The sequence below is a fragment of the Caloenas nicobarica genome, chromosome 5, assembly GCF_036013445.1.
Source record: "Caloenas nicobarica isolate bCalNic1 chromosome 5, bCalNic1.hap1, whole genome shotgun sequence".
In the NCBI taxonomy this organism is placed as follows: domain Eukaryota; kingdom Metazoa; phylum Chordata; class Aves; order Columbiformes; family Columbidae; genus Caloenas; species Caloenas nicobarica.
The window spans coordinates 63028100-63043376 of record NC_088249.1 but is presented as its reverse complement, the minus strand read 5'-3'; the positions used below and the strand labels follow the sequence as shown (position 1 = coordinate 63043376).

Below are 15277 nucleotides of genomic sequence, written 5' to 3'. Positions count from 1 at the left end.
TGCTCCAGCACTCCATCAAGGACAAGACTCCATTGCTAGATTTCCCTACTGTACAAATAGCTGGTTTTGTAGTTTTTGTGATTAGGTGATTCTTTGCGACCACAGTGTTGATACAATTGATTGTTTTGTAAGAGATCAAGGTATGTCCTTCCTCCCCTCCCATCCCAGCTGCCGGGCAGTAGAGGACAAAATACTTTTCAGTTTCTCTTTCAACTTTCCAGTACTCTGCATAGAAACCTGTGCTATTAGAAAGAATGTTTGAGAGATATCCGTTGCTTTGTGCTAATCGAAGCCTTTTCATAACATTTCAAGAGACCAGGAGAGAAAGAGCAGCTGGAAAGAAGGTCGGAGTTTTGGTATCTGTCTCTTGGTGTTGAATATGTGAAACTGTTTCTTCCTCTGTGCTCATCTGGAGATCCTTGAGTGACTCTGGGACCTTAAAATAGCCCATGTCTACATGGTTATGAGATTTTTAGTTCATTTCCAGCAACCCTGTTAAGCTGCCAAATGTATATTTATATTTTATGTGTCCGGCATATATGTCCATACCTCAGAGAAAGGAGGCAGCTATCATTGAGAAGATGCTGGCCTCCTGAAACATCAACCTGACATTAATTATGTGAGCATTAATACACTGTAAGGAAGCAGATGAAGACAGCTGAATTTAAACCGGCAGCAGCTTTGTCCAGAATGTTTCATAGATTTCATCCAGAGTATCCTCAAAATGTATACTCTCATGAAAAAGTACATTTTCGTTTATAGATTTTAGCCTTTTAGCCTATTTTAGCTTTATTAAGGTGTTTTCCTCTCTTTTTCCTTTCTTCATTTGAAATTCACCACTTCCAGGAGGTGGAGGGGAGAGGGACAACACTCCATTTTGTTGTCGCTGCTACTTTCATTCATTTTTTACTCCTCGTGTTTGTTAGATGACTATTTAATGTGGTTTCCACTAGAAAGTGTGTATTAATGTGGTTTTAGTTATGTGTTTCCTTTCCCATACTGTTTTGCTTTTCATTTGATGTCTTCATTTTTTTTGTATAATGAACTTCTGTAAACGCAAGGTTTTCCTCACCAATTCTGTTGAAATTTAATTTTATACTTGCTAAATACTTGAGTGCTGAAGTAACTGTAAAATAGCCTAAAAATTGCCTATAACTACTGGATGAAGATATATTTTATGCTACACAATAACTGTTGAATTACCAATTTTTTTTTAATGCTTAAACTAGTCATTTAGCAGATGCAAACCTGCATTAGTATTACAAGCTTTCTTGCAAGTAATTCTGAATTTTGCTGGACACATGAGCTGCTAGATGTGAGTGAGCAGCTCATTAGATGTTGGTGATAAGACTTCACTCTTTTATTTTTTTTCTTTTTCCTTTTTTTTTCTCTTTCTTCCGTGGATGCTAATAAGATTATAACTGCATATGAAGTCCTAGTATGCTGAGAAGTGCACAAAAGTAGTACATTTGATGAGAGCTACTTCAGCATCTATCAACAGCACAGTGTAGCTCTAGGGTGCTGACAGCAGATTGCCTGTTGTTTTGCCTGCAGATTGTTTTGAGTTTTAAAATGACACAGCACTGATGGCCCAGTTCTCTTCAGATTTGTAAAATATGCTTTTGTGGGTTTTTTTCTTTTTTTTTTTCTTTTTTTTTTTTAACAAGAAAGCATAGGAAGCTAAGAACCTGAACAAAAAATAGAAATCATTCATTGAGAGTGGCCAAAAAAAATCTGAAGGTACCAATTGATCTATGGGGGTTTTGTTGTTGTTGTTTGGTTTGGGTGGGTTTTTTTGTTGTTATTGTTTTTGTTTGGGTTTTTTTGTTGTTGTTGTTGGTTTTCTTCTTTTTAAATAATCTAGGAATCTGGCATCCAATAGGTAAATATTCTATCACACTGCATTATGGAAGCAGATGGAGACTGAAACACTGATGGTCAGTGAAACTGATGAGGGAAGAGAGACTGAGAAAGGGAGAAGATCCTAACCCTGCTAATTACATCTATGGGCATAATTTTTCCCAATGTGGGAAAAAATACTACTTGTCAGAATAAGAAATGATACTTTTTAGTAAATGCCTTATGAGAAGTTATTCCAATCAAGAAATTATTGATTCATGATCCTCTTCCAATTTTTTCTTTCATGAATTCCTCTCAGTTTAATGCAAATCTGCTTTGTAAACTTTTTATAGAATTGTGACAGACAGGGGTTAGGTTTTGCATAAATTTTAGTTCATGAAAGAGGAGGTTTTGAGACCGGTACTAGGAAATGTGTGACAACTGCTTAGGGAATAGAACTGTTTCACAGTCTCACCATTGTAGAAGCTGAAAAAAATATATGATGCAAACTTAATTTTCCACGAATAGTATTTTTTTTCCAATGCAGGAAGTCATGCAAAAACTTAATCTGTAACAGTGGGAAACTGATGGTCCTAAGTGCAGCGTAGTTTTGTTTTCTTGGTAAGCAGATGGAAGCCGCTGTTTCATTGAGGAAAGTTGCAGCTGGAGTATTGCATGTTCCTGTAACTGCAGAGGTTAGGCTACTTTGTTTATGACCAAGTTCTCCAAAATGGACATCCGTATTTTTAATAAAAAAGTGCAGGAAAAACAGCACTTCTCAGTAGATCACTTAGATAAACCTGAGGTTGTAGAGAAAGGACTCAGAATTTCCATTTCTTCAGTTTTACAAACCCTTTACGTTTTTGGCAATACTCTAAAATAACAAACTACCCCTAAGCTACCACAGAGTAAAAATTGCATGCTTATCTTTAAAACAAATTTGCATAAATGCTATGAAACTCAAGATTGAGATACTTAAACAGTAAAATATCCCTTACAAAGGTTGTGAACAAAAAAAGTGATGCAGTTCAGTGGGGTCAACTGCCACATGAACATGCAGTATTAATCTCACAGATACAGAAGGTAAACCTTTGATTTTTGGTCCGTGTAACTTTCAGTATCGGCCACCTTGAATTTGCTGCACATCTGAGTAGCAAAGGTAAGTTCATTTCAGGAAACTCTTTAAAAGTGGGTATGATTGTGTCAAAAGACATCTCCTTTGCGTCTTTTTATTTCCTTATTTCCTTTCTCTTTTAGTTTGCAGAACTCGGGAGATTCTTCTAATCAACACTTTTTGACTTCCCATTGCAACCTCTCTTACCATGTTTTGAACCTTCAGCAGTTCCACTTTAAGATGATGTGTATATATATAAATAAATATATATATGTATATCTTTTGTCTTTATTCTGCTCTCGTCGCTCTTTTGGCTTAAGCCTTTCTGCAGGCTTTTTTTCCTTTTTTCCTTTTTTTTTTTTTCCTCCCCCTCTCCTTACTCCGAGGAAAAGCTTCCAGAACTGTATCAGAAATTAGGTCAGAAGGTATCTCTGGAGGCATCTAGTCTAAAACTCTTAGTGGCCCAACTTCAAAGCTAGGTCAGGTTGCTCAGAGCCTTATCCAATCTGGTTTTGACCCATTCAGCAGCCCTCTCCATGCCCAAGCTTCGCCATTCTCACTGGGATGACTTGTTTCCTTATGATCAATTGAAATTTTCCACGTTGCATCCTGTGACTGTTCTCTCTTTTTGCTGGGCACCGATGTCTCTCTTCTCTTAACTCTGCTTTGTAGGTAGCAGAGTTATCTGCAAATAGTCACCTGAACATGTAGTTAAGTTGTCTCTTAGACATCTCTGGTGAAGCATGGTTTGGCCAGAGCCTCTTCCAGTGCCAGGTGCTCCAGCTTCTTGCCCATTTTAGTAGCCCTTCATGGGACTGTCTCCAGCATCTTGAGGTCTTCTGCACAGGGAGGCCCCGAAACTGGGCATTGTTCAAGATGTGGCCACAGGAGGGTCAACTAGAGGGAAATCGTTCCTCTTCCCTGGACCTCCTGGCTTCATGCTTGTCAAAGCAGCTCAAGGAATCAGCCTTTGTTTCTGGAAGGGCTCGCTGCTGACTCCACGGGGAGTCAATGTTTTGAGAAGTGTGCTGTCAATTGTTACAGCCAATGGCCATTACTATGAATTTCTAGATTAAATTGTTTTCTTGGTTTCAACTAGTGTTAAGGATTTCACCAGAAAGTGAGCAGGGACCTATGGAGAAGAAGAAGTCTGTGTGGCTCTATCACTTGATGTGAATGATGGGTGATTTGGCTATTGGAGGAAAGAGGTGTCTTCTGATGCAAGGCAGTATGACTTGCTACAACTTTCCAGCAAGAAACCTGGCCTTATTTTTTTTCCAAATCTTTTTACTTACCATGTTTCATTTTATGAATTATTATTTTTAATAATTAATTAATTAAAAGCTGAACAACAGTAGTAAACCTTTCCACTGGTGTTTACTGTTCACACCTAGGATTCAAGTCACTTACTAAAATATTTACTGGCTAAACCTGAAGTTAACAGTTATTCTTTATTGACAGTGTTTGAAAGAAAAGAAAAACTTTGCACTCAAGTTGGTCTTGCTGATTAATGTTATCACTGACTTTTGAATAGACATAGCTTTACCGGACTTGTACAATAATTTTAGTTATAAAGATTTATGTGAAATAATGTTTAGTTTTCAGTCAGCTCAGAATTTTTAAGACACGTTCACTTGATACAATTTTTTTTAAAATAAATCCATAACTTAATGTATGGAATGACCTTTCAAATCATGTAAGTAACACTCATTGTAATAATACTGATTCAACGAACGCAAGGAATATTTTACATTTAGCTTGAGGCTCCATTTAATAAGCATTCCATAGTTAATTTGCTAATCTGAGTTTGTTGACCATTCTGTCTTGATTGAAGATCTCTAAGAAAATTTCAGTTCTTTAAATGTGAGCTTTCCTGGCACTGATGCTTCCAATCTTGTTTGACAGTTTTAAAAGATAGGGAATTGCAAGCAATTTTTCAATCATTTTTTTTTCTAGCAAAAAAAAAAGAAGCTTCAAAGAAGTTTAAATTTTACAGTAGCAGAAGACTGAAGACTTTTTTTTAAAGTTTTCAGTTTAGGAGTTCTTTTTCTTTAATTTAAAAATATAAACAAAGGATTTTTTCTATTTAAATAAAATGTTTATGAGACAAAAACAAATTATTTTCATCTTGGAGGTATATCAGAAAAAGCAGAATTTAAATGAATTGAAAGAGTTATGTAAATCTGGATTTTCTAGGCTAGCTGCTTATATACCCCGTATATAACACCTTTACCATTATGCAGAAGCTGATTCTATATGGCATTGTCAAAGCTTTAGAACAGAAAGCCATTGTTTTGCATCTATTTCACTAAAATTTTGTGTGATTATTATAAGAAAGCATGCTGCTTGTAATTTGTTTTAAAAATATGTTCCTTAAAGTTTTATTTTCAGATAAAATGGGTAATATTTATTTCCACTGCCATCAATACTTCTTTGTGCTTCAGTAACTAGTCCAGCAAGAATGTAAACAAAATAAGCAGCTATAGAGATAAAGTGTTTCTAATGATAATGTGCAAAGGTTTTCTACCAGCAAAATGTATTTCCCTTAGTATCTGGAAAAAAACATTTGAAATGAAAGATTGAAAGATTGTGGAGACAGACAGCTGGAATTACTGCAGAAAAAAATGTTTAATGTTTTAGCTTCCCTGCAAATACCAAGTGAGATTATTTTTTATTTTATATTACACTGAATCTAAGCAGTTGGTTGGATGTAGTGGTATTAATTCAGCAGCAGAGCTGAAAATCCACGTGGTGAATTTTGTTCATTTGGGAAGTCTTGGATTTCTTTTTATGGTGGAAGTAGAAATGTATTTCTCATTGGAAACCAGTTTTATAGACGCTGGCCAAATTTAATGTACAAAGGCAAAATAACTGCTCTTATGTAGGAGAAAAAAAATGAAAGAACAGAGTTGAGATTCCCCTTTTCCTTTTCTAGAATGTATTCTTATTTCTTTTGCTGAAGGAATTTCTATTCCTGAAGGAATATAAAAGCAGAATAGTGGGTACAGCTGCAGAGCTTTCAGTTGAAGCTAAGGAAGAATACAGAAATTTTACTGTATCAAAGGAATGTTTCTATTGAATTGAATCACAACAAACATAAGAAGTTGATTTTCCCCTTGTTTATGGCAATCAAACTCCAAAACACTTTTTAAAACAGTGAATACATAAAAGTAATTCCCCAAACTCCTGTCTTCCTTTTGTCTCTCCCTCATACAATACCATCTTTTTCCTTTTCTTTTTTTCTCTCCTCTCTTCCCTGTTGTCTTTTAGGCAAGGAAAACTTACCCAGATGTCTTAGGTATAAAAAATAATCATTCCTTAAAGCCAGTTGCTGATTGATTTTTAATTGGTTGCCATTTGATTTTGGCTTATTGGTATGTGGTTCTCCATATCCTTTATGATCAGGATTTCCCTTGCATCTTTTGCATCCTTTTATTCAAACAATATAAATTAATTGAAACTATCTCTCGCAATTCAGACCCTGAAATCGTCATTTTGTATCATCGTGTCTCCCTTCACCATTCTGAAATAGAGTCAAATCTTTACCATGTTCAGAGAAGTTGTATTCCAGTTGTGTTTAGGAAGTAATTAATACCATTTCAAGTGCAAGAGAATTTTGTTCCCACTAGTTTATAGTGCATTTTTGTTGAAGCAAATAAATAGAACAAAGGATTTGTTGTTTCATTTCTTCACACTCTTCCCAAATTTTATGGCTATAGTTCAAAATATTACTTCTGGGTAACGTATGTCAAAATGAAAGAAAATTTTAAGAAGATTAAGATTTTTAATTTGTTTATGAGAGGGAGGTGCTTTCTTGTCTGATGTTTTTCATTATCAGAAACAATGAACAGTTTTATAAAGATGCCTTAAGTCATGGATACTCCATCCTAGTGAAATCCTCTTTGTAGGTTACTTCTAGAATATAAAAATCCTCATTCCTTACCCAAATAGTCCCATTTTTATACTTATGCATGCCAAAGAAGCAGCATACCATAGCTTAACCTGGTATCATGATTACCTTGTCTCCATATGTACTTTTTTGCTTCTGCATTAACTTTCTTGTACTGAAATAGTACGAAGATGCCTCACACAGAGGGAGGGGTTTAATTTTGCTTAAAGGTGAAGCTGTGCTTTACTCCAATAATGAAATCTATGTGCCTGCTTAAACCACACTGGGTAACAGGATCCCCCTATACCCTTTTTTAACGTTTTTTAAGAGAAACATTCAAAACTGTCAGTGATAATAAAATTTTATAAGTGTAATTATAAATGTTTCATTTGATACCTTAAACAAGTAAGGTTATTAGGGATGTCCATCTTAAAATTTTAAAGTCAAAATAAGAGGATGACAAATTTCTTTACTGAGAGGGTGGTCAAGTGCTGGAATGGGCTTTCTAGTGAGGTGGTCGATGCCCCAAGCCTGTCGGTATTTGAGAGGCATTTGGACAAGGCCTTTAATAACATGCTTTAACATTTGGTCAGCCCGTTTGGTCAGGCAGTTGGACTAGGTGATCACTGTAGGTACTTTCCAACTGGAATCTCTTCTGTTAATTTACTTTCTTCTGGTGAGATTAAGAAGCTCTGCCCTGCCCGTTTCTCTCTGGCAGCAGCAGTTTTCTAGGTGTCAAAGCTTGTACGACCCGAGAAGCTTTACACTTTCATAATACCCAAGGCATTTCACTTTTGTCTAGTACAGAAGCAGAGCGTGCAAATGAGCTGTCATCTCTAAACTGCTTTTACTTCCCTGGAGGCCTGGGCAGCTCCAGGGCTGGAGGGTTCCCATGTGGTGCTTCACACAGCTTTGGAAACCCATTAGCTTGTGAAAAAACCCAACTCTACAACCACCTTCTCATTAGTCTTCCTTTTGCCTTCCTCTACCTGAAAATGCCTCTGGCCCCCGTGAAGAGCCTTGGAAGGATGTGGGCTCAGTGTCTTCTGGAATGACCTGACTCGGACAGCCTCTCACTGGTCAGAATGGGACGTTTAAGGCTGTTGAAAAGGCAGAAGGAAGGACAGGAGAAGTGGGAGGACAATGAACGTGGGAGGACAGGAGAAGCAGGAAGGTCCTTAGTTACGTTTTCAGCAGCCTGGCCAGGACTGTGTCGTTACAAATGCTTGAAAAACACTTCTAGGTATGAAAAAAAAAAAAAAGGCGGCGACTTTGCCATTTTGTTTGGAAGACACTTATTTTCCTACATGTGAAGTGTTCTGCATGGCTCATGAAGTGAAAGGAGACATCTATAAATATAAAGCATTAGAAAATAAATTTCAGGTTTTGTAAATCAGGGTTTGTCATTGCTTTGTATGCTGATGCTGAGAAATGGTTGTCAGCTGAACATTACTGTCTTTAGAATTAATGTATCATTAGGCTCTTTGTTGAAGTGTATTTGAAAAGAGCCTTTGTACATTTTCACTGTTTTTCTCTGGTTTGGGATATGTTTCTTTCAGATAATCAGCCCTGGCAGTTTATTTAGAAGTTCTGTTCCTGTTCCTCCTATTTTCTTTATTTTACACTGATCTGTTATTTGTGACTGGAAACAAGATTGCACAGAAAGAGGAGGCACTGGGACATGGTCTTTCTACTTGTGCTAATTTCATCTAATTACTGTTCTTTATATACCTGACTCCTTTATATACCTACCTCTAGAAGAACAAGACTTTTTTTAAGTGAACCTCAAATGCCAAGTAAATTTTGCATGTGTGTGTATACATATATTAAATAATAACTTTGATGTTTTACGTAAGGTTTTGTGAAAGTATTTCTGGCAAAACATGCTGCACTTTAGAGGTGTTCAGCGCCATTATCTTCAACAAAGGTAACTAATTTTTTTATGACTGATGCCAGCAAGAGCTATCAGGATTTAACCTAGTTGGGGACCTAGTCAATATAAATCCAGAAGGGTGCTATAAAGTTTTGTCATAGGACTGGATAAAATTTTGGACCCATTTTTGTTGTTTTAGCAACAGTGACAGCTGTTCATAGTATGATATTCACCTTTTTTCCACTCCCTTAAAATGAAAGCATTTTTCCCCCCCTTTTTTTTTTGTACTAAGATATATAGAAATAGTTTCCAAATCCTAAATTAGAAGTCGTGATTTTAAAAAGGCCAATAATTACCTATAGAAAAGCTTTCCATGGATTTAACATAGACTCTGATTTTGTGTTGGATATAACTCCTCTATATTTAATTATACAGAGTACGTAATAAAATTAATAATTTTAAAGACAATGCTGTAAAAGTGAGGCAAGTTTTGCAGTGGTAGAGATAGTATCTTCTATTAGCTAGCATAATTAGAAAAAGCTACACGAGCTTCTAGGGATGTAAGAACGTTTTGTAAATCTGAAATAAAAACTGCAAACTTCAAATGTAAATTAAGAAATTGTTGTGAGATTGATAACATCTATTAAATGGAGTCTGTAGTCCTGTCTTTCATATGGTCTAATTGATTTAACTGAATTTTCAATTTATCAGGACCACTGTGGTTAGAAATAGTTACAATTTTATGCTGTGATATTACAAAGCTATGTGTGCACACTTGTTTTATTATAGTAACGTTTGATGTTAATGAAAATAATTTACACGATATTGAATACCTCTTGGATGTCTCTTACCTTCTAGCATGAGTAGTCCTCTCAAATAATGCTTGGGACTGCATGTTATTAAATTGAGGCTATGGGGCTGCAGTAGTTACTGTGATAAATGCGAACCTAAACGTTAGATTGAAACTTTTTCAGGTTGCCTGTCTCCATTTCCTAGGTATGAAATCAAACAGTTGTGGGCTAATAAAAGTATTGACTTGTGATTTGAGTGGTTTCAAAGGGTGTTTCACTTTCACAATAGCTGCTGTTAAATTTTATGCAGTGTTTGCTGACAGCTGTTCCTTGAACAGTGATCAGAAACTATTTTTTGATGCATATTCAAATTTAATATTTGTGAATTGTTCTGCCTATTCTGTTCTCCAGGATGTTGCCCAAAGGCAATTTGTCTTTCTTGTGTTAAACATGATTTTTTCCCCCCCCTCCTTATCTTCACCTTTTGTAAATGAATGCATTCTCTGTTATTGAATATTCTAATTAATAGATGAACAGTATAGTCACATCAACTGTGATTATTTTTTCTTTTAATAGTAGATAACTGTATAGCTGCAAAAACCCCTCCATATTTCCTTGGGCATTTGACATGGTGTAACATTCCAGCCATTTGGCCGTGCTCTCGCCTCGTTATAAACTAATTCTGTTTGATGTGACGGCAATATACTGTATAAAAATGTGTTGAATTAAAAAATTGCCAAGGAAGGTGAGGAACATAAACTTTTATTTTTAGACTGTACTTTATGTTCTTTCTGTAGTGAAATGCATTTTCTTGGGCTTTATAATGTCTTCACTATCCACAGACTTCAGACCATGAGACTACCCAGATCCTGCACTGTTAAATTATCTTTTGCAGCATGCTAAAAATATAGAACTTTGAAAATATTTTGAGACAAAATTTTGAGTGCTTTCCTGGTCTCCAGTTGGTGTATGATTCTGTATTAATAAGAGGATTAAACACAATCTGTGATACTGATTCTTGTGAGCTCCTGCAATCTAGCTAAAAAATATATGTATAATTGACTTGATGGTATTTATACCTCCAAGTTAAAAAAAAAAAAATTGCAAGTTCTCCAGGTATTTTAAGTTGGAAAGTAAGACAATTCCTTATTTAAAGGTTATGTTTACTAAGAGAAATTGCATGCCTATTTTAAATTTACACTTTGCAGTGGCCATAATTTTATCTTACATAATGCAAAATCAGAGAAGCCAATAGTCTTCAGCCTGTAGTGATTGTGGAAAACATGTTTTATGAGATGTTTTTGGTCCTCCTACCTATAATAGCTGAGCTTGTGGCAGTAACACACACCGAAAACCAACCTCACCTCCCTGCAGACCACAGCGAGTAACCACCTCTGGCTGTCAGGATGGTCCCGTAGCTCCTCGCTACCCAGGATGGGTGGAACTGGTTTACGTGAAAGGCTATATGATCTGTGCTAAGCGGCAGGTCAGACCACGGTCTTTTCTAAGAACATAAAATCTGTGTCTGACTCTTAAATAACAGAATAATACGCCTGGTAGGTTCAGGAGGATGCTTCATTTGGGGTTACAATACAGTACAAAGAATTAAGATCAGTCTTTAGCTGGATCCTGTCACTCTGTGTGTGTTCAGTGAAAGGGCTTTGTCAGGAAAGACCTTTTGTCACTCTAATTTCTCACGTGTGTGTGTCTGTACTAAGAAGTGTATCCTGCAGGATTTACAGTTCTGCAGCCTCTCTGGAATCTGTTGCAAATTACATCTTTTTCTGCCACCGAGGGAATAACACTGATTGGAAGATGTTCCTACTTTCTGTGAGAGGAGGTGCACTGCGTATTATGAGAAGCGACAAAATAGTGGTTAAAGTGTACTTGCATTTGAGTTTGAAATAGAGAAAAATTATGGTCTATATGAGTAATTCTGTAATTTCATAAAGTTACAAAACATTAATAAAGACAATATTCTTGATCTGTTGAAAGACATTATTTATGAAAAGAAAAAATATCTCACAGTAATGTTGGAATTTACATGAGGTGCAAAGATGAATATAGAAGAGTTGCGTAGTTCTGTACACTTTGCTTAATTGTGTTTGTTGAAAGGATATCATTTTCTCTTTAAATCACAGGCTTTGAAAGAGCACTGGTAATTTTTTTTTTTTTCAGGTATTTAACCTTTAGAGTTTTTAAGTTCTTTAGTAATGATCTCAACTTTTCCCCTGTAATTTAGGAAAATTATAAAATAACAGGTTTTAAAAATAGCTCTGTACACCTCCACAGCACATCTCAAGACACACTGAGCTGTCTACGTGGGCCTAATGTTCAGGTAGCTGACTTGAGTTTGGTACAAAGGTTGCTGAAGGAGGCTACAGAAAGCTGTCTAATTAACAGGCTTTTGATTGTGTCTTGCTCTAAGGAGCCTTTGTCACAGGCTGAATCTCATCAGTCGCTGCAAGCAAATGGGGAGCAGTTGGAACCGCCAGCACATGACAAATATGGATTTCATATAGGGCCTATGAGCAACAAAACCACACCTCGATTAGTTTCAGTGTGTGCAAACAAATGAGTGAGAATAAAACCTGGTTTTTTACTTTCGTAGGGGCAAACTGGCAGCTGGGGTCAAGGAGAATCTTCTATTCTAGGTGTCACAACAAGTTGCTGCTTCTGGGTCTCATATCAACTTACCGTGTGACTCTTGGCCACACTTCATGTGTTTGTAACCTCAGACATGAAGTCATCCATTTCTGTGTCTTATGCAAAAACATTTAGGAGAGAAATGTGTGTAGCTCTGCTTCTAAATAACGTTATGTGATGCTCAGGTTTGGTTTTGTCACCAGTGTTGACTTTATGCAACAAACGTGTCAGTTACAAAGCTTCTATTTTAAAAAACTTGGGAGTTACACTAGATTTCCACAGTCAAAAGTAGGCCTGTTTTAATAAGCAAATGTTAAAAATGTGGTCTTGGACTTCTGAGTGTGCTTCATCACGTAAAGATCTAGAACAATCTCAATCTTCATCTTGGTCCGGATGGAGCTACGGTACATCTAATGGAATACGAATGTATTGTGTTTAGCAGAATTTAGCAGGAATTCCATGTTTTTTCAAAGCATTTCAAACAGAACAAGAGCAGAATTACCCATACTGAATGGAGGATACCAACATCTTTGGTTCAGGAAAATGGAAGCATTGTCTGGTAGAGGCTTCTTCGGAGAACTTGTTTGCTCATTAAGCTTTTCTAATGTTGTTCTTCTGTACCATGTTCTTCAGTAACGAGAAGACTGTGAAAAAAGATGTATTTTTTCTTTACAGACATTATTAATTAGGATAAATAAATGTTTTAATGAGATAGTTAATTGGTGTAGCCATTAGTAATGCCAGATGTTAAGGTTCCTGTAGGGCTTCAGATCCCTGATATTAACCTTACAGGCAGCATTTTTAAATTGCAATCTCAAGGGAGAGATGGTTCAGAACAAGAGGATCCGAAATGTTTAGAAATTAAACTTCTAAATACTTTAATGCATCACTGATGAGTACATGACACAGCTCAAGCAATTATTAAAAACAGTTTTGCTTTTGTCTTATCTGATAGATGCAGGCAGGAAGTATGTTAGAAGCAGGTAGGAAAGGACCTAAAAATAAATTCCTGTTAATATGGGAAGAAAAATATGACAAGTAACTGGAATACATACAATCTGCCAACCACATCTTATAGTTGAAATAAGACTTTAAAATAATTTTTATTTCTTAACCAGTAACAGATAAATACAGTTTTGGGCCTCCTCTTGAGAGTTAAAAAATGTCCGTAACATTATTTTTCACCTAGGTGTTAAAGATAATGATTCTGTGCAGACAGAAGATAGCATTAAAAACCTATTAAAACCTTGTAAAATGAACCCTTGAAAGCTTGAAATATCTGCTGACTTAATCAACTAAAACATTAAATTTGTATTGGGAAGTATTAATAAAAATTGGAATTGTTTGTAGTCATCCTGCTGGTTGAGCATAAAGTCACAATTCCAGTAACGCAAAGCAAATTACTCTGTGTGAAACTTCATCAGAGTGAAAGTGAACCATGGGAGCAGCACTGAAACACATGGACTGCATTAAAAGGGAAAGCGAAGAGCAATGAAAATAAGATACCGGTGTAAAATGCAAATGGCTAAAAAGGCAGCTAATGTAATACCAGTGGTCAATAGGGTTTAAAGGCAGCATTAAAAAAATCTATTACAAATGAAATAAAGTGAACAAAATGCTGCGATAAGGGAAAGAGCCCTTACTTGGTACAGACTGAGATCATGAAAAGCTGTACAACAAAAATCACAGTAGTAAATATTTCTGTATTTGGAATGAAGTGGAAACCGTGCATCTGCTTACGTGATGCTGTGTGAGAACTAGAATGTTTAACTTTTGTAACAAAGGATGATGTTAGAGAGCTGTTAGAGTATTTTTGAATCAGCCAGCTTGGGTAATTTAGACTCAAGCATCCTGCCATGTGTCTAGGCAATGGGTGCAGATGGTTGCACGTTGGCTTTATCTGTGGTCTAAACCAACAGGATGCAAACCAGCTCCAGTCTGAAATCTAGACAGATATATTATGCTTGTGGTGAGGCTGTGCCTTGGCTTTTGCAGTGCTTAATGCTTTGGGATATGCATCATGCTACCAAAATAATGTATTAGCTGTTGCCGAGAGGTCTCCTGCCCGTGTCTGGTGGGGCATCGCAGTCCGGATTTGCAGTGTCGATACATTGTGGGTACCCCAGGCTGTGTCCTGTGCCCGAGTTGGCGTGTTTGGAAGTTCGGCACATTGCGTTTGGCAGTGGGGTCATGTACGCAGTCATAGGAAAGACTGTTTAAAGAAGGATTTAGTGAAAATAACTGGCTCAGGTTGAGATCTATGTGCAGTGGGAAATAAAAACATTAAAACGATGGATTTAAATATGCCGCTAAATAAATGCTGGAATTATTTTTGCTTCTGTACAATGAATTAGAGAGCTGGGAGGATGCATTTGGAGTATGTGGCACTAACTAGTTGTCTCAATTAGAAATAAGGTGACATCTACTCTTGTGCTTTCACTTTTTTTTTTTTTTAAGTTTTTCCCAGATTATGGAAAATGGATTTGCTGACAGGATACACCACAGGTGCCTATTGGAACATGGTGTGCTTTGGCTTGGTGGCATGTATTATATCATCTATAAGAAGTGTTTTGAGGATGGGTGCCTTTGGTTATACCATACACTGAGGCTCAACCTAACCTAATGGAGTAAAATTCAGGAACTCAAACAGTGTAGTGGCTTAGACTATGTGACTTTAATCTTTTGAAATTATGCCTTCATAGGGAGAAAAACCAGACATACTAATCACCTCCCTGCTTCATAGCTTTTCTGGATTTATCTCTGCATTCCAAGTGCTGCTGGCTTTCCCAGTGCACTCTGCATGCACCTTTGTATTCCAGTTTTTGAAGTAATATTGTCTTCCCTTCTGTGGTAGCTTTACAGAACAAAGTTGGATATTTTAAGTGCTTAGACAGCTATTTTGATACATTGATTTGCCTCATCTTAATGCAACTTCACAGGACTTTAAAATAAACAAACAAAAATTCAATAACATATCTATTTCAGTATATTCCTACCTGCTTGGCCTACTCAGCCTTAGAAAAGAACTCTCCAGCCAGAATTTCTTATATTCAAACTTTGCTGTACCCTGGGTCAGTGGATACCTGTCTGAAGAACAAAGTATATTTTCTGAAGTCTAAGGACTT

General features: G+C 36.5%; 1 protein-coding gene across 2 annotated transcripts in view; it reads left to right on the top strand.

The window, feature by feature from the left end:
* Positions 1-15277, top strand: part of ANO3 (anoctamin 3) — a 179227-nt gene that overhangs the window by 69575 nt on the left and 94375 nt on the right. The gene's annotated exons all lie outside the window — the stretch shown is intronic.